Below are 18,238 nucleotides of genomic sequence, written 5' to 3' on the forward strand. Positions count from 1 at the left end.
TAATCCTGAAGGAACATTTTGATTGTTTTTTAGCGACATCTGTGAGCAACGATTGAATGATTAATTGATTTACTGTGACGAAGAGTGACCCGGACTCGAAATGTTAACTCGGTTCTCTCTTCACAGGTGGTGCCAGACCCGCTGAGATTTTCCATCATTTCCTGTTTTTCTTTCAGATTTTACATCCGCAGTAATTTGCTTTTAAATTGAACGATTTATGTTGCTGCACGTTTGCAAGAACGACTCGGGCGGGATAAAGGATGGGGTTATTTTCCATGATGATGTGGTGCTGACAGATCTATTTATATCCTGAAACTTTGCGATTTGCATAATTTGCTAGATTACTAGATGAATTTATTTACGTTCACACACTGCCACAACAAACACCAGATGATACCTTTTATTCCCTCTCTCAAAATACAATCTTTGTCTCTGTAGCTTCCCACTCAGATCTCACCGAAGTAAACGTAATCGTCAAAGTCTTGAAGTCCCAGTGCAGGTCCCTGGGTAAACAGTTGTCACATCACAAGTCACTGGTAAAAAGCGAGAACAAGCTGAAGAATTTGAGAAAGGAAGCCAAAGGGAGGCTGCCGGTCTGCTTGCGAGGGAAATGTGCTGGTGTGGCTGAATTACCATTGAAAGAAATTCAAAATATACAATATGAGTCTTTGAAGTGAGCTATAAGACTGCGTTTGGAATGGGCCCTGGAAGCGCAGTCGGTAGAGCATCTGACTTTTAATCTGAAGATCGATGGGTTTTAGTCCCTGCCTGGGCTTCAACTTTGTCTCTAGCCGTTTTTGTTCCCAATGAACGACAGGAAAAAAGAATAAAGAATGCAGGGTGATTTTGGGAAAGTGGATGAACTGTGACAACGTCGTGTTTGCCAAATTGCAATTGGCATCGACAACTTTCAAGAATTTTTGCTAGATTTTCAGTTAATGTAAAAACTCTCTCCTGGTCTTGTCCTGCATTATACCACTATAGTTTTGTGGTCATGTTTAATTACTTCCAATTCACAAAATATTTCCTGTTTGTTAACTTCTCCCTGCAGAATGCTATAATCTAATAACTTTCAGAAATAACAGCAATTTTTGCAGTTTCAAAAGTCCAGTGCCAATGAAATTTGCACTCTCAAAGTCAGCATGAGAAATCAACAATACTGAGCGGTAATCAAAATAATGGAAATCTGCTCCAAACTTGCAGAGCTGGTGTGCAAGTAGGTGCTGTGGCTTAGATGGTTAAAGCGCCTGTCTAGTAAACAGGAGATCCTTAGTTCAAATCTCAGCAGTGCCTTTATACCTTTCTGTCGAAACAAGTAACCTGTTATGAAAGCTCCCAATTTAATGGTGAATGCAGAGTTAAATGGCAAAATCTCCATGGCAGTAGCCTTGAAAATGCCCACCCTACTCTAATGTCAAACCTTTCACAGCTCCATTTTTCATGCAACTTCCATTTTCTCATCTACTCCATCTCATCTACTCCATTGCATTTACTCCTCACTTCACCTCTGATTAAGGGTCACACGGATTTGAAATGATAACTCTGTGTCTGGCTCCACATATATCCTCTGATTTTTTGAATTTCAATCCTATCACGTTTCGCTTCTCATGCAGATTCGCAACATCCGCAGTATTTTCTTTGCATGTATGACAGGATTTACCTCCGGTAATCCTGAAGGAACATTTTGAATGTTTTTTAGCGACATCTGTGAGCAACGATTGAATGATTAATTGATTTACTGTGACGAAGAGTGACCCGGACTCGAAATGTTAACTCGGTTCTCTCTTCACAGGTGGTGCCAGACCCACTGAGATTTTCCATCATTTCCTGTTTTTCTTTCAGATTTTACATCCGCAGTAATTTGCTTTTAAATTGAACGATTTATGTTGCTGCACGTTTGCAAGAACGACTCGGGCGGGATAAAGGATGGGGTTATTTTCCATGATGATGTGGTGCTGACAGATCTATTTATATCCTGAAACTTTGCGATTTGCATAATTTGCTAGTTTACTAGATGAATTTATTTACGTTCACACACTGCCACAACAAACACCAGATGATACCTTTTATTCCCTCTCGCAAAATACAATCTTTGTCTCTGTAGCTTCCCACTCAGATCTCACCGAACTAAACGTAATCTTCAAAGTCTTGAAGTCCCAGTGCAGGTCCCTGGGTAAACAGTTGTCACATCACAAGTCACTGGTAAAAAGCGAGTACAAGCTGAAGAATTTGAGAAAGGAAGCCAAAGGGAGGCTGCCGGTCTGCTTGCGAGGGAAATGCGCTGGTGAGGCTGAATTACCATTGAAGGAAATTCAAAATATACAATATGAGACTTTGAAGTGAGCTATAAGACTGCGTTTGGAATGGGCCCTGGAAGCGCAGTCGGTAGAGCATCTGACTTTTAATCTGAAGATCGATGGGTTTAAGTCCCTGCCTGGGCTTCAACTTTGTCTCAAGGTGTGTTTGTTCCCAATGAACGACAGGAAAAAAAAATAAAAAATGCAGGGTGATTTTGGGAAAGTGGATGAACCGTGACAACATCGTGTTTGCCAAATTGCAATTGCCGCCGACAACTTTCAAGAATTTTTGCTAGATTTTCAGTTAATGTCAAAACTCTCTCCTGGTCTTGTCCTGCATTATACCACTATAGTTTTGTGGTCATGTTTAATTACTTCCAATTCACAAAATATTTCCTGTTTGTTTACTAGTCCCTGCAGAATGCTATAATCTAATAACTTTCAGAAATAACTCCAATTTTTGCAGTTTCAAAAGTCCAGTGCCAATGAAATTTGCACTCTCAAAGTCAGCATGAGAAATCAACAATACTGAGCGGTAATCAAAATAATGGAAATCTGCTCCAAACTTGCAGAGCTGGTGTGCAAGTAGGCGCTGTGGCTTAGATGGTTAAAGCGCCTGTCTAGTAAACAGGAGATCCTGAGTTCAAATCTCAGCCGTGCCTTTATATCTCTACGTCAAAACAAGTAACCTGTTATGAAAAGCTCCAAATTTAATGGTGAATGCAGAGTTTATTGGCAAAATCTCCATGGCACTAACCTTGAAAACGCCCACCCGACTTTTATGTCAAACCTTTCATAGCTCCATTTTTCACGCAACTTCCATTTTCTCATCTACTCCATCTCATCTACTCCATTGCATTTACTCCTCACTTCACCTCTGATTAAGGGTCACACGGATTTGAAATGATAACTCTGTGTCTGGCTCCACATATATCCTCTGATTTTTTGAGCTTCAATCCTATCATGTTTCGCTTCTGATGCAGATTCGCACCATCTGCAGTATTTTCTTTGAATGCATGACAGGATTTACCTCCGGTAATCCTGAAGGAACTTTTTGAATGTTTTTTAGCGACATCTGTGAGCAACGATTGAATGATTAATTGATTTACTGGGACGAAGAGTGACCCATCCTCGAAATGTTAACTCGGTTCTCTCTTCACAGGTGGTGCCAGACCCGCTGAGATTTTCCATCATTTCCTGTTTTTCTTTCAGATTTTACATCCGCAGTAATTTGCTTTTATATTGAACGATTTATGTTGCTGCACGTTTGCAAGAACGACTCGGGCGGGATAAAGGATGGGGTTATTTTCCATGATGATGTGGTGCTGACAGATCTATTTATATCCTGAAACTTTGCGATTTGCATAATTTGCTAGTTTACAAGATGAATTTATTTACGTTCACACACTGCCACAACAAACACCAAATGATACCTTTTATTCCCTCTCTCAAAATACAATCTTTGTCTCTGTAGCTTCCCACTCAGATCTCACGAACTAAACGTAATCTTCAAAGTTTTGAAGTCCCAGTGCAGGTCCCTGGGTAAACAGTTGTCACATCACAAGTCACTGGTAAAAAGCGAGAACAAGCTGAAGAATTTGAGAAAGGAAGCCAAAGGGAGGCTGACGGTCTGCTTGCGAGGGAAATGTGCTGGTGTGGCTGAATTACCATTGAAAGAAATTCAAAATATACAATATGAGACTTTGAAGTGAGCTATAAGACTGCGTTTGGAATGGGCCCTGGAAGCGCAGTCGGTAGAGCATCTGACTTTTAATCTGAAGATCGATGGGTTTTAGTCCCTGCCTGGGCTTCAACTTTGTCTCTAGCCGTTTTTGTTCCCAATGAACGACAGGAAAAAAGAATAAAGAATGCAGGGTGATTTTGGGAAAGTGGATGAACTGTGACAACGTCGTGTTTGCCAAATTGCAATTGGCATCGACAACTTTCAAGAATTTTTGCTAGATTTTCAGTTAATGTAAAAACTCTCTCCTGGTCTTGTCCTGCATTATACCACTATAGTTTTGTGGTCATGTTTAATTACTTCCAATTCACAAAATATTTCCTGTTTGTTAACTTCTCCCTGCAGAATGCTATAATCTAATAACTTTCAGAAATAACAGCAATTTTTGCAGTTTCAAAAGTCCAGTGCCAATGAAATTTGCACTCTCAAAGTCAGCATGAGAAATCAACAATACTGAGCGGTAATCAAAATAATGGAAATCTGCTCCAAACTTGCAGAGCTGGTGTGCAAGTAGGTGCTGTGGCTTAGATGGTTAAAGCGCCTGTCTAATAAACAGGCGATCCTTAGTTCAAATCTCAGCAGTACCTTTATACCTTTCTGTCGAAACAAGTAACCTGTTATGAAAGCTCCCAATTTAATGGTGAATGCAGAGTTAAATGGCAAAATCTCCATGGCACTAACCTTGAAAATGCCCACCCTACTCTAATGTCAAACCTTTCATAGCTCCATTTTCTCATCTACTCCATCTCATCTACTCCATTGCATTTACTCCTCACTTCAGCTCTGATTAAGGATCACACGGATTTGAAATGTTAACTCTGTGTCTGGCTCCACGTATATCCTCTGAATTTTTGAGCTTCAATCCTATCATGTTTAGCTTCTCATGCAGATTCGCAACATCTGCAGTATTTTCTTTGAATGTATGACAGGATTTACCTCCGGTAATCCTGAAGGAACATTTTGATTGTTTTTTAGCGACATCTGTGAGCAACGATTGAATGATTAATTGATTTACTGTGACGAAGAGTGACCCGGACTCGAAATGTTAACTCGGTTCTCTCTTCACAGGTGGTGCCAGACCCGCTGAGATTTTCCATCATTTCCTGTTTTTCTTTCAGATTTTACATCCGCAGTAATTTGCTTTTAAATTGAACGATTTATGTTGCTGCACGTTTGCAAGAACGACTCGGGCGGGATAAAGGATGGGGTTATTTTCCATGATGATGTGGTGCTGACAGATCTATTTATATCCTGAAACTTTGCGATTTGCATAATTTGCTAGATTACTAGATGAATTTATTTACGTTCACACACTGCCACAACAAACACCAGATGATACCTTTTATTCCCTCTCTCAAAATACAATCTTTGTCTCTGTAGCTTCCCACTCAGATCTCACCGAACTAAACGTAATCTTCAAAGTCTTGAAGTCCCAGTGCAGGTCCCTGGGTAAACAGTTGTCACATCACAAGTCACTGGTAAAAAGCGAGTACAAGCTGAAGAATTTGAGAAAGGAAGCCAAAGGGAGGCTGCCGGTCTGCTTGCGAGGGAAATGTGCTGGTGAGGCTGAATTACCATTGAAGGAAATTCAAAATATACAATATGAGACTTTGAAGTGAGCTATAAGACTGCGTTTGGAATGGGCCCTGGAAGCGCAGTCGGTAGAGCATCTGACTTTTAATCTGAAGATCGATGGGTTTAAGTCCCTGCCTGGGCTTCAACTTTGTCTCAAGGTGTGTTTGTTCCCAATGAACGACAGGAAAAAAAAATAAAAAATGCAGGGTGATTTTGGGAAAGTGGATGAACCGTGACAACTTCGTGTTTGCCAAATTGCAATTGCCGCCGACAACTTTCAAGAATTTCTGCTAGATTTTCAGTTAATGTATAAACTCTCTCCTGGTCTTGTCCTGCATTATACCACTATAGTTTTGTGGTCATGTTTAATTACTTCCAATTCACAAAATATTTCCTGTTTGTTTACTAGTCCCTGCAGAATGCTATAATCTAATAACTTTCAGAAATAACTCCAATTTTTGCAGTTTCAAAAGTCCAGTGCCAATGAAATTTGCACTCTCAAAGTCAGCATGAGAAATCAACAATACTGAGCGGTAATCAAAATAATGGAAATTTGCTCCAAACTTGCAGATCGAGTCTGCAAGTAGGTGCTGTGGCTTAGATGGTAAAAGCGCCTGTCAAGTAAACAGGAGATCCTGAGTTCAAATCTCAGCAGTGCCTTTATACCTTTACGTCAAAACAAGTAACCTGTTATGAAAAGCTCCCAATTTAATGGTGAATGCAGAGTTTATTGGCAAAATTTCCATGGCACTAACCTTGAAGATGCCCTCCCGACTCTTATGTCAAACCTTTCATAGCTCCATTTTTCACGCAACTTCCATTTTTTCATCTACTCCATCTCATCGACTCCATTGCATTTACTCCTCACTTCAGCTCTGATTAAGGATCACACGGATTTGAAATGTTAACGCTGTGTCTGGCTCCACATATATCCTCTGAATTTTTGAGCTTCAATCCTATCATGTTTAGCTTCTCATGCAGATTCGCACCATCAGCAGTATTTTCTTTGAACGCATGACAGGATTTACCTCCGGTAATCCTGAAGGAACATTTTGAATGTTTTTTAGTGACATCTGTGAGCAACGATTGAATGATTAATTGATTTACTGTGACGAAGAGTGACCCGGACTCGAAATGTTAACTCGGTTCTCTCTTCACAGGTGGTGCCAGACCCGCTGAGATTTTCCGTCATTTCCTGTTTTTCTTTCAGATTTTACATCCGCAGTAATTTGCGTTTATAATGATCGATTTATGTTCCTGCACGTTTGCAAGAACGACTCGGGCGGGATAAAGGATGGGGTTATTTTCCATGATGATGTGGTGCTGACAGATCTATTTATATCCTGAAACTTTGCGATTTGCATAATTTGCTAGTTTACTAGATGAATTTATTTACGTTCACACACTGCCACAACAAACACCAGATGATACCTTTTATTCCCTCTCTCAAAATACAATCTTTGTCTCTGTAGCTTCCCACTCAGATCTCACCGAACTAAACGTAATCTTCAAAGTCTGGAATCCCAGTGCAGGTCCCTGGGTAAACAGTTGTCAAGTCACAAGTCACTGGTAAAAAGCGAGAACAAGCTGAAGAATTTGAGAAAGGAAGCCAAAGGGAGGCTGCCAGTCTGCTTGCGAGGGAAATGTGCTGGTGAGGCTGAATTACCATTGAAGGAAATTCAAAATATACAATATGAGACTTTGAAGTGAGCTATAAGACTGCGTTTGGAATGGGCCCTGGAAGCGCAGTCGGTAGAGCATCTGACTTTTAATCTGAAGATCGATGGGTTTAAGTCCCTGCCTGGGCTTCAACTTTGTCTCTAGCTGTTTTTGTTCCCAATGAACGACAGGAAAAAAGAATAAAGAATGCAGGGTGATTTTGGGAAAGTGGATGAACTGTGACAACGTCGTGTTTGCCAAATTGCAATTGGCATCGACAACTTTCAAGAATTTTTGCTAGATTTTCAGTTAATGTAAAAACTCTCTCCTGGTCTTGTCCTGCATTATACCACTATAGTTTTGTGGTCATGTTTAATTACTTCCAATTCACAAAATATTTCCTGTTTGTTAACTCCTCCCTGCAGAATGCTATAATCTAATAACTTTCAGAAATAACAGCAATTTTTGCAGTTTCAAAAGTCCAGTGCCAATGAAATTTGCACTCTCAAAGTCAGCATGAGAAATCAACAATACTGAGCGGTAATCAAAATAATGGAAATCTGCTCCAAACTTGCAGAGCTGGTGTGCAAGTAGGTGCTGTGGCTTAGATGGTTAAAGCGCCTGTCTAGTAAACAGGAGATCCTTAGTTCAAATCTCAGCAGTGCCTTTATACCTTTCTGTCGAAACAAGTAACCTGTTATGAAAGCTCCCAATTTAATGGTGAATGCAGAGTTAAATGGCAAAATCTCCATGGCACTCACCTTGAAAATGCCCACCCTACTCTAATGTCAAACCTTTAATAGCTCCATTTTCTCATCTACTCCATCTCATCTACTCCATCTCATCTACTCCATTGCATTTACTCCTCACTTCAGCTCTGATTAAGGATCACACGGATTTGAAATGATAACTCTGTGTCTGGCTCCACATATATCCTCTGATTTTTTGAGCTTCAATCCTATCATGTTTCGCTTCTCATGCAGATTCGCACCATCTGCAGTATTTTCTTTGAATGCATGACAGGATTTACCTCCGGTAATCCTGAAGGAACTTTTTGAATGTTTTTTAGCGACATCTGTGAGCAACGATTGAATGATTAATTGATTTACTGGGACGAAGAGTGACCCATCCTCGAAATGTTAACTCGGTTCTCTCTTCACAGGTGGTGCCAGACCCGCTGAGATTTTCCATCATTTCCTGTTTTTCTTTCAGATTTTACATCCGCAGTAATTTGCTTTTATATTGAACGATTTATGTTGCTGCACGTTTGCAAGAACGACTCGGGCGGGATAAAGGATGGGGTTATTTTCCATGATGATGTGGTGCTGACAGATCTATTTCTATCCTGAAACTTTGCGATTTGCATAATTTGCTAGTTTACAAGATGAATTTATTTACGTTCACACTCTGCCACAACAAACACCAGATGATACCTTTTATTCCCTCTCTGAAAATACAACCTTTGTCCCTGTAGCTTCCCACTCAGATCTCACCGAACTAAATGTAATCTTCAAAGTTTTGAAGTCTCAGTGCAGGTCCCTGAGTAAACAGTTGTCACATCACAAGTCACTGGTAAAAAGCGAGTATAATCTGTAGAATTTGAGAAAGGAAGCCAAAGGGAGGCTGCCGGTCTGCTTGCGAGGGAGATGTGCTGGTGAGGCTGAATGACCATTGAAGGAAATTCAAAAGATACAATATGAGACATTGAAGTGAGCTATAAGACTGCGTTTGGAATGGGCCCTGGAAGCGCAGTCGGTAGAGCATCTGACTTTTAATCTGAAGATCGATGGGTTTAAGTCCCTGCCTGGGCTTCAACTTTGTCTCAAGGCGTTTTTGTTCCCAATGAACGACAGGAAAAAAGAATAAAGAATGCAGGGTGCTTTTGGGAAAGTGGATGAACCGTGACAAAGTCGTGTTTGCCAAATTGCAATTGCCGTCGACAACTTTCAAGAATTTTTGCTAGATTTTCAGTTCATGTAACAACTCTATTGGTCTTGTCCTGCATTATTCCACTTTAGTTTTGTGGTCATGTTTATTTACTTTCACTTCACAAAATATTTCCTGTTTTATTACTTCTTCCCTGCAGAATGCTATAATCTAATAACTTTCAGAAATAATTGCAATTTTTACAGTTTCAAAAGCCCAGTGCCGATGAATATTTTAATTTGCACTCTCAAAGTCAGTATGAGAAATCAACAATACTGAGCGGTAATCAAAATAATGGAAATCTGTTCCAAACTTGCAGAGCTGGTGTGCCAGTAGGTGCTGTGGCTTAGATGGTTAAAGCGCCTGTCTAGTAAACAGGCAATCCTGAGTTCAAATCTCAGCAGTACCTTTATACCTTTATGCCAAAACAAGTAACCTCTTATGAAAAGCTCCCAATTTAATGGTGTATGCAGAATATATTGGCAAAATCTCCATGGCACTAACCTTGAAGGTGCTTTCCCTACTCTTATGTCAAACCTTTCATAGCTCCATTTTTCACGCAACTTCCATTTTCTCATCTACTCCATTGCATTTACTCCTCACTTCAGCTCTGATTAAGGATCTCACGGATTTGAAATGTTAACTCTGTGTCTGGCTCCACATATATCCTCTGATTTTCTGAGCTTCAATCCTATCATGTTTAGCTTCTCATGCAGATTCGCAACATCCGCAGTATTTTCTTTGAATGCATGACAGGATTTACCTCCGGTATTCCAGAAGGAACGTTTTGAAAATTTATCAGCGATATCTGTAAGCAAAGATTGAATGATTAAATGATTTACTCTGATGAAGAATGACCCAACCTTGAAACGTTAGCTCGGTTCTCTCTTCACAGATGCTGCCAGACCCACTGAGATTTTCCATCATTTCCTGTTTGATTCCAGATTTCACATCTGCAGTAATTTGCCTTTTTATTGGACAATATATGTTGCTGCATGTCAGCAAGAACGATTTGGGCGGGATAAAGCTTGAGGCGTTTTCCATTAAGATGTGGAGTTGACAGATCTATTTACGCCCTGAAACTTTGCGATTTGCATAATTTGCGGTTTACAAAATGAGCTTACTTGCGTTCACACTCTGCCACAACAAACAACAGATGACACGCTTTATTACCTCTCTGAAAATACAATCTGTATCTCTGTAGCTTCCCACTCATATCTCAGCGACCTAACCGTAATCTTCAATGTCTTGAAGTCCCAGTGCATTATCGCTGGGTCACAACAGTTGTCACATCACAGGCCATTGGTAAAATACGAGTCCAAGTTGAAGAATTTGAGAAAGAAAGCCGAAGGGAGGCTGCCGGTCTGCTTGCGAGGGAAATGAGCTGGAGAGGCTGAATGACCAGTGAAGGAAAATCAAAAGATACAATATGAGACTTTGACGTAAGATATGAGAGCATTTTTGAAATGGGTCCTGGGAGCTCAGTTGGTAGAGCATTAGACTTTTAATCTGAGGGTCGAGGGTTCAAGTCCCTGTCAGGGCTTTGATTTTGGCTCAAGGCATTTGCTTCCCAATGAACGGTAGGAAAAAAGAATAAAGAATGCAGGATGCTTTATGGAAAGTGGAAGGACCGTGAATAACGTCGTGTTTGCCAAATTGCAACAGCCGTCGCGAATTTTCAAGAATTCTTGCTAGATTTTCAGTTAATGTAAAAACTCTCTCCTGGTCTGGTCCTGCATTATACCACTATAGTTTTCTGGCCATGTTTAATCACTTCCCAATTCGCAAAACATTTCCTGTTTGTTTACTTCTTTCCTGCAGAACTGCTATAAACTAATAACTTTCAGCAAATAACTGCAATTTTAACAGTTTCAAAACCCCAGTGCACTCACAAAGTCAGTTTGAGAAATCAACAATGATGCACGATCAATTACACTCAAGACAAAGTGATTTCATAACTGAAGGCTTTAATCGACTAGAACTGTTTCCCAGCAGCTTCGGTACAGAAAGTGAAGGCTGCTGGGACGGCACCAGTTCTTATACTCCACCTGTCAGGGCGGAGCTACGTATCAACAGCCAATGGTAAACTCCTAGGTTTAACCAATGGTCATCAGCCTCTTAGGTACAGCAATACCTGATAATACCACATTCACCCCCTGTTAAAAAAGAGTCCGGCGGGGGTGGTGGCCAGTGGTAACAGTCGCCTTTAACATGGTATGATCAGATATGGAGGTACTGTGATACGTCCTTACAGAGCTGTCGAGAATATTTACAAATTGTTTGTTCACGGTTAAAGTCACAGCGAAGCAATCAGTCGATCGGGTGACCTGGTCGTCCTTCTGGACCGTCTGGGCTTCGGTGGTGATTCTGGTGGGGGTCCAGGTGGTTGCGACTCCGGGAGTGTAGCTTTGGCCTCCCTGGCAGCTTCGTCACCCCTAGGCGGTGCTGTTGGGGCAAACGGTTGACACGGGGGGGTCGCCTGTAGGGGGCATCGGTGGGTGGGCAGGCGTAGGCTGGAGCGGCGGGAGTACTGACCCTCCAGTGAGGTGCTGTCAGGGGGGTGGGGGTGGGGGTAATGGTCCGGGTGCGTGTGGGGTTCCGGCGGGCGCCAGGTCCCGGAGGGAGACTGTATCTTGCCTGGCGTCAGGGAACGCCACAAAGATGTACTGGGGGTTAGCGTGCAGCAGGTGGACCCTCTCGACCAATGGGTCCAACTTGTGCGCCCGCACATGCTTCCGAAGCAGGATGGGTCCGGGTGTCGCTAGCCAGGTTGGGAGCGAGGTCCCGGAGGAGGACTTCCTGGGGAAAACAAGGAGACGTTCATGAGGTGTCTGATTGGTAGTTGTACAGAGCAGCGACCGGATGGCGTGGAGGGCCACCGGGAGGACTTCTTGCCAGCGGGAGACTGGGAGATTCCTGGACCATAGGGCCAGTAGAACAGTCTTCCAGACCGTTCCGTTCTCCCTCTCCACCTGTCCGTTTCCCCGGGGGTTGTAACTGGTCATCCTGCTTGTGGCAATGACCCTGCTGAGCAGGAATTGACGCAGTTCGTCGCTCATAAAGGAGGACCCCCTATCACTGCGTATGTACGCAGGGAAACCGAACAGTGTAAAGATACCCTGGAGGGCCTTGATGATGGTGGTTGCGGTCATGTCGGGGCAGGGGATGGCGAATGGGAACCGGGAGTACTCGTCACTCACGTTCAGGAAATACGTGTTGCGGTCGGTGGAGGGGAGGGGGCCTTTGAAATCCATGCTGAGGAGTTCAAAGAGATGGGAAGCCTTTATCAGGTGCACCCTCTCTGGCCGGTAGAAGTGTGGTTTGCACTCCGCGCAGATTTGTCAGTCCTTGGTGACTGTCCTGACCTCCTCGATGGAGTCGGGCAGGTTGCGGGTCTTGATGAAGTGGAAGATACGAGTGACCCCCGGGTGGCAGAGGTCCTCGTGGAGGGCTCGGAGGGGGTCCACTTGTGCAGTGGCACAAGTGCCGTGGGACAGGGCATCAGGAGGCTCGTTTAGCTTCCCCAGACGGTACAAGATCTCGTAGTTGAAGGTGGAGAGTTCTATCCTCCACCGCAAGATCTTGTCATTTTTAATCTTGCCCCGCTGTGCATTATCGAACATGAAAGCAACCGACCGTTGGTCCGTGAGGAGAGTGAATCTCCTGCCGGCCAGGTAATGCCTCCAATGTCTCACAGCTTCAACTATGGCTTGTGCCTCTTTTTCGACCAAGGAATGGCGCATTTTGGAAGCGTGGAGGGTACAGGAGAAGAAGGCCACGGGCCTGCCCGCTTGGTTGAGGGTGGCCGCCAGAGCTATGTCGGACGCATCGCTCTCGACCTGGAAGGGGAAGGACTCGTCGATGGCGCACATCGTGGCCTTTGCAATGTCTGCTTTGATACGGCTGAAGGCCTGGCGGGCCTCGGTCGACAGGGGGGAGGTTGTGGACTGGATTAGGGGTCGGGCTTTGGCTGCGTAGTTCGGGACCCACTGGGCGTAGTAACCGAAAAACCCTCGACAGCGCTTCAGGGCCTTGGGGCAGTGAGGGAGGGGGAACTCCATAAGGGGGCGCATGCGCTCAGGGTCGGGGCCTAAAACTCAATTTCGCACTACGTAGCCTCGAATGGCTAGACAGTCGGTGTTGAATACGCATTTATCCTTATTGTACGTTAAGTTAAGGATTTTCAGGTTAGCTCTATTTGGAGTTGCGGAAGAGCCGGGAGTGCAGGAGGCGAAAGAGGCCGACGTTGTGCCCTTTGCGTCCCTAGTAGCCCGGCGCAGGATCCTACTCATGTGGAAGGAGGCGAAACCCCCCGGACTGGAGGCCTGGGTAAACGATATGGCGGCGTTCATTAAACTGGAGCAGATAAAGTTTGCCCTGAGAGGATCGGCTCAAGGGTTCACCAAGCGGTGGCAGCCATTTCTCGACTACCTAGGGGAACGTTAGAGGGAAGACAGATGACCAGCAGCAGCAACCCAGGGGGGAGGGGGGGGAGGGGGCGGGGGGGGGGGCGGGGGTTTTAGTTTAGTTTATGTCAAAAGATAATGGGGTTTTGTTATTTGTGTATTGTTAAACATTTCTGTATTGTTACGTTTGCTTTGTAAGAGGGGAAAAATTGTTGTTTGGGGAAAAAATTTTCAATAAAATATATTTTTAAAAAAAAGTTAAGGATTTTCGCGGTCTGGAGAAATTTACGGAGGTTGGTGTTGTGGTCCTGCTGGTCATGGCCGCAGATGGTGACGTTATCCAGATACGGGAACGTTGCGCGGAAGCCGTACTGGTCAACCATTCGGTCCATCTCTCGCTGGAAGACCGACACCAAAGGGAACTCTTAAAAATTGATAGAGCCGCCCATCTGCTTCGAAGGCAGTGTACTTGCGGTCACTATTAAGGAGGGGTAGCTGATGGTAGGCGGACTTGAGATCCACCGTGGAGAAGACCTTGTATTGCGCAATCCTGTTTACCAGGTCGGCTATACGGGGGAGAGGGTACGCGTCCAGCTGCGTAAACCTGTTGATGGTCTGACTGTAGTCGATGACCATCCTATGTTTCTCCCCGGTCTTTACCGCCACTACTTGAGCTCTCCAGAGACTGTTGCTCGCTTCGATGACCCCTTCCCTCAGCAGCCTTTGGACCTCTGACCTGATGAAGGTCCGGTCCTGGGCACTGTACCGTCTGCTCCTGGTGGCGACAGGTTTGCAATCCAGGGTGAGGTTCGCAAACAGGGAAGGCGGGTCGACCTTAAAGGTCGCAAGGCCGCAGACATTAAGGGGGGGTATAGGGCCGCCGATTTAAAGGTCAGGCTTTGCAAGTTACATTGGAAGTCCAACCCCATGAGTGCAGCCACGCAGAGGTGCGGCAGGACAAAAAGGCGGAAATTGTTGAATCTCCTGCCTTGGACAGTGAGATTCGCTAGGCAGAACCCCTTTATCTCCACCGAGTGTGACCCGGAGGCCAGGGAGATCCTTTGGTTTACAGGGTGGGTAACAAGTGAATAGCGCCTTACCATGTCGGGGTGAACAAAGCTTTCCGTGCTCCCAGAGTCAATCAGGCAAGATGTCTCGTGGCCGTTGATGAAGACCGTCATTGTTGCTGTTGCGAGTGTCCGAGGTCGACTTTGGTCCAGTGTCACCGAGGCCAGATGAAGCAGTTGCGATTTCTGATTGGGCAGCGTTTCGTCGGTTGTGCTGGGGGCCTGGGGCCCCATCCAAGTTGGCGTCTCCCATGGGTCGCACATGGTGATCGGTGATGGACAAGATGGCGGCGGGGATGGACAAAATGGCGGCACCCACCCGTCCAGCGTGGAGTCCGGGGGGCAAGATGGCCATGCCCATGGGTCGCGTGTGGCCCTAGGATAGTGGGGTGGCGGTGAGCGCTGGCCGGTTGGGACCTGAAGGGGGGTTGGCGCGGCGGTCCGGAGTCGCTGGAGACCGCGGCCACAGCGTGGGCCTGGCAGACCCCCACAAAGTGGCCCTTCTTGCTGCACCCTTTGCAGGCGGCGGTGCGGGCCGGGCAGCGCTGGCGGGAATGATTCACATGCCCACAGAAGGAACAGCGGTGCCCGGCGGCGTTAGTGGGCCGTCTCGCAGCGCAGGCCTGCGCTGTCAGGGGAAGTTCTGTGGGGCTGCCGCTGAGGGGTGCCACGCAGCCCAGGGGGCTGCTGCGCGGTCGGGCGCATAGGACTGCGTGTTTTGGGAGGCTACGTCCATGGACCCTGCCAGGGCCCATGCCTCTCCAAGTCCCAGGGTGTCCTTTTCTAATAGTCTTTGGCGGATCTCAGAAGAGCTCATACCTGCTACGAAGGCATCCCTGATTAAAAGTTCCGTGTGCTCGCTCCCTGAAAATTGCGGGCAGCCACAGTTTCGGCCCAGCACCAGTAGCGCCCGGTAGAAAGCCTCCAACGATTCCCCGGGCCTTTGCCGTCTCGTTGCAAGCAGGTGACGTGCGTAGACCTGATTTACAGGGCAGATATAATGTCCTTTTAACAGTTCGATCGCGGGATCATAGTCCTCCGCCTCCTCGATAAGGGTGTAGATCCCAGGGCTGACCCTTGAGTGCAGGAGATGCATTTTCTGTCCTTCGGAGGGGGTACCTCCGGCCGTCTCGAGGTAGCCTTTAAAGCACGCCAGCCAGTGTTTAAATATTGCAGCCGAGTACTCCGCGTGGGGGCTGAGTTGTAGGTACTCCGGTTTGATTCGGAGATCCATCCTTCCAGCTTAAGTGTAGTCGATTAAATTGATGCGCGATCAATTACACTCAAGACAAAGTGATTTCCTAACTGAAGGCTTTAATCGACTAGAACTGTTCCCCAGCAGCTTTGGTACAGAAAGTGAAGGCTGCTGGGATGGCACCAGTTCTTATACACCATCTGTCAGGGCGGAGCTACGTATCAACAGCCAATGGTAAACTCCTAGGTTTAACCAATGGTCATCAGCCTCTTAGGTACAGCAATACCTGATAATACCACAAACAATACTGATGTTTAATCAAAACAATTGAAATCTGTTCTACACTTGCAAAGCTGTCTTGCTGATTGGTGCTGTGGCTTAGATGGTTAAAGCGCCTGTCTTGTAAACAGAAGATCTTGAATTCACATCTCAGCAATGCCTTTGTACCTTTAGGTCAAAGCATGTATCCTGTGAAGAATGCTCCTCATTTAATGGTGAACACAGAAAATGTTGGCAAAATGTCTGTGGTGCCGACTTTCGAGTTTGCTTTCCCCTGTTTTAATATCAAACTTTATTCAAACTTCCATATCTCCCATTTTTCACGCAACTTCCATTTTCCTCATCGACTCCATTGCATGTAACCTCGCTTCAGCTCTGAATAAGGATCACACGGATTTGAAACATTAACTTTGTGTCTGGCTCCACAGACATCCTCTAATTTTCTGAGCTTTAATCCAATCATATTTAGTTTCTCATGCAGATTCACAACATGTGCAGTATTTTCCTTTGAATGCACGACAGGATTGACCTCAGGAAATTTTGAATGTCTGTCAGCGATGTCTGTGAGCAAAGATTGAATGATTAAATGATTTACTCTGATGAAGAGTGACCCTGCCTCGAAACGTTAGCTCGGTTCTCTCTTCACAGATGCTGCCAGACCCACTGAGATTTTCCATCATTTCCTGTTTTTTTTCAGATTTCACATCCGCAGTAATTTGCCTTTTAATTGGACGATATATGTTGCTGCATGTCAGCAAGAACGATTTGGGCGGGATAAAGGATGGGGCGTTTTCCATGAAGATGTGGCGTTGACAGATCTATTTACCCCCTGAAACTTTGCGATTTGCATAATTTGTTACTTTACTCGATGAGCTTACTTGCGTTCACTCTCTGCCACAACAAACAACAGAGAACACCCTTTATTCCCTCTCTCAAAATACAATCTGTATCTTTGCAGCTTCCCACTGATATCTCAGCGAACTAAACATAATCTTCAATGTCTTGAAGTCCCAGTGCATGTCCCTGGGTAACAACAGTTGTCACATCACAGGTCATTGGTAAAATGCGAGTCCAAGTTGAAGAATTTGAGAAAGAAAGGCGAAGGGAGGCTGCCGGTCTGCTTGCGAGGGAAATGAGCTGGAGAGGCTGAATGACCAGTGAAGGAAATTCAAAAGATACAATATGAGACTTTGAAGTGAGCTATGAGAACATTTTTATAATGGGCCCTGGTAGCTCAGTCGCTAGAGCATCAGACTTTTAATCTGAAGGTCCAGGGTTCAAGTGCCTGTCAGAGCTTTGATTTTGGCTCAAGGCGTTTGCTTCCCAGTGAATGGTAGGAAATAAAAATAAAGAATGCAGGATGCTTTATGGAAAGTGGAAGAACCGTGACAACGTCGTGTTTGCCAAATTGTAACAACCGTCCAGAATTTTCAAGAATTTTTGCTAGATTTTCAGTGAATGTAAAAACTCTCTCCTGGTCTTGTCCTGCATTATACCACTGTAGTTTTCTGGCCATGTTTAATCACTTCCCAATTCGCAAAATATTTCCTGTTTGTATACTTCTTTCCTGCAGAACTGCTTTTAAATTAATAACTTTCAGAAATAACTGCAATCTTTACAGTTTCAAAAGCCCAGTGACGATGAATATTTTAGTTTGCACTCTCAAAGTCAGCAGGAGAAATCAACAATACCGATGTTTAATCAAAACAATTGAAATCTGTTCTACACTTGCAAAGTTGTCTTGCAGATTGGTGCCGTGGCTTAGATGGTTAAAGCGCCTGTCTTGTAAACAGGAGATCCTGACTTCAAATTTAAGCAGTGCTTTCATGCCTTTAGGTCCAAGCAAGTAGCCTGTGAAACAATGCTCCCAATTTAATGATGAATGCAGAAATAGTTGGCAAAATCTCTGTGGCACCGACCTTGAAGTTTGCTTTATGTCAAACTTTATTCAAACCTTCCTTAGCTCCCATTTTTCACGCAACTTACTTTGTCCTTGTGGTGAACGTATTGCTACTACAATTCACCACTGCATTGTATTGTATTATGTTGATGCCCTTGTGGGCTCCGCCCCCTCAGGAGTGGTATATAAATCT

The 18,238-nt window shown here is 44.6% G+C and overlaps 6 non-coding genes across 6 annotated transcripts; all 6 read left to right on the forward strand.

The window, feature by feature from the left end:
• The first annotated feature begins 1,219 nt into the window (after positions 1–1,219).
• trnat-agu (transfer RNA threonine (anticodon AGU)) lies at positions 1,220–1,293 on the forward strand. The gene has a single exon. It is a non-coding gene; the product is annotated as a tRNA-Thr (tRNA).
• A 1,592-nt stretch (positions 1,294–2,885) lies between these two features.
• Positions 2,886–2,959, forward strand: trnat-agu (transfer RNA threonine (anticodon AGU)). Its single transcript has one exon. It is a non-coding gene; the product is annotated as a tRNA-Thr (tRNA).
• A 1,592-nt stretch (positions 2,960–4,551) lies between these two features.
• trnai-aau (transfer RNA isoleucine (anticodon AAU)) lies at positions 4,552–4,625 on the forward strand. Its single transcript has one exon. It is a non-coding gene; the product is annotated as a tRNA-Ile (tRNA).
• Positions 4,626–6,199: 1,574 nt separating this feature from the next.
• On the forward strand, positions 6,200–6,273 carry trnat-agu (transfer RNA threonine (anticodon AGU)). The gene has a single exon. It is a non-coding gene; the product is annotated as a tRNA-Thr (tRNA).
• A 1,592-nt stretch (positions 6,274–7,865) lies between these two features.
• trnat-agu (transfer RNA threonine (anticodon AGU)) lies at positions 7,866–7,939 on the forward strand. The gene has a single exon. It is a non-coding gene; the product is annotated as a tRNA-Thr (tRNA).
• Positions 7,940–9,533: 1,594 nt separating this feature from the next.
• On the forward strand, positions 9,534–9,607 carry trnat-agu (transfer RNA threonine (anticodon AGU)). The gene has a single exon. It is a non-coding gene; the product is annotated as a tRNA-Thr (tRNA).
• Positions 9,608–18,238: the final 8,631 nt, after the last annotated feature.

This window comes from Scyliorhinus torazame, chromosome 4 (genome assembly GCF_047496885.1).
Source record: "Scyliorhinus torazame isolate Kashiwa2021f chromosome 4, sScyTor2.1, whole genome shotgun sequence".
NCBI lineage: Eukaryota > Metazoa > Chordata > Chondrichthyes > Carcharhiniformes > Scyliorhinidae > Scyliorhinus > Scyliorhinus torazame.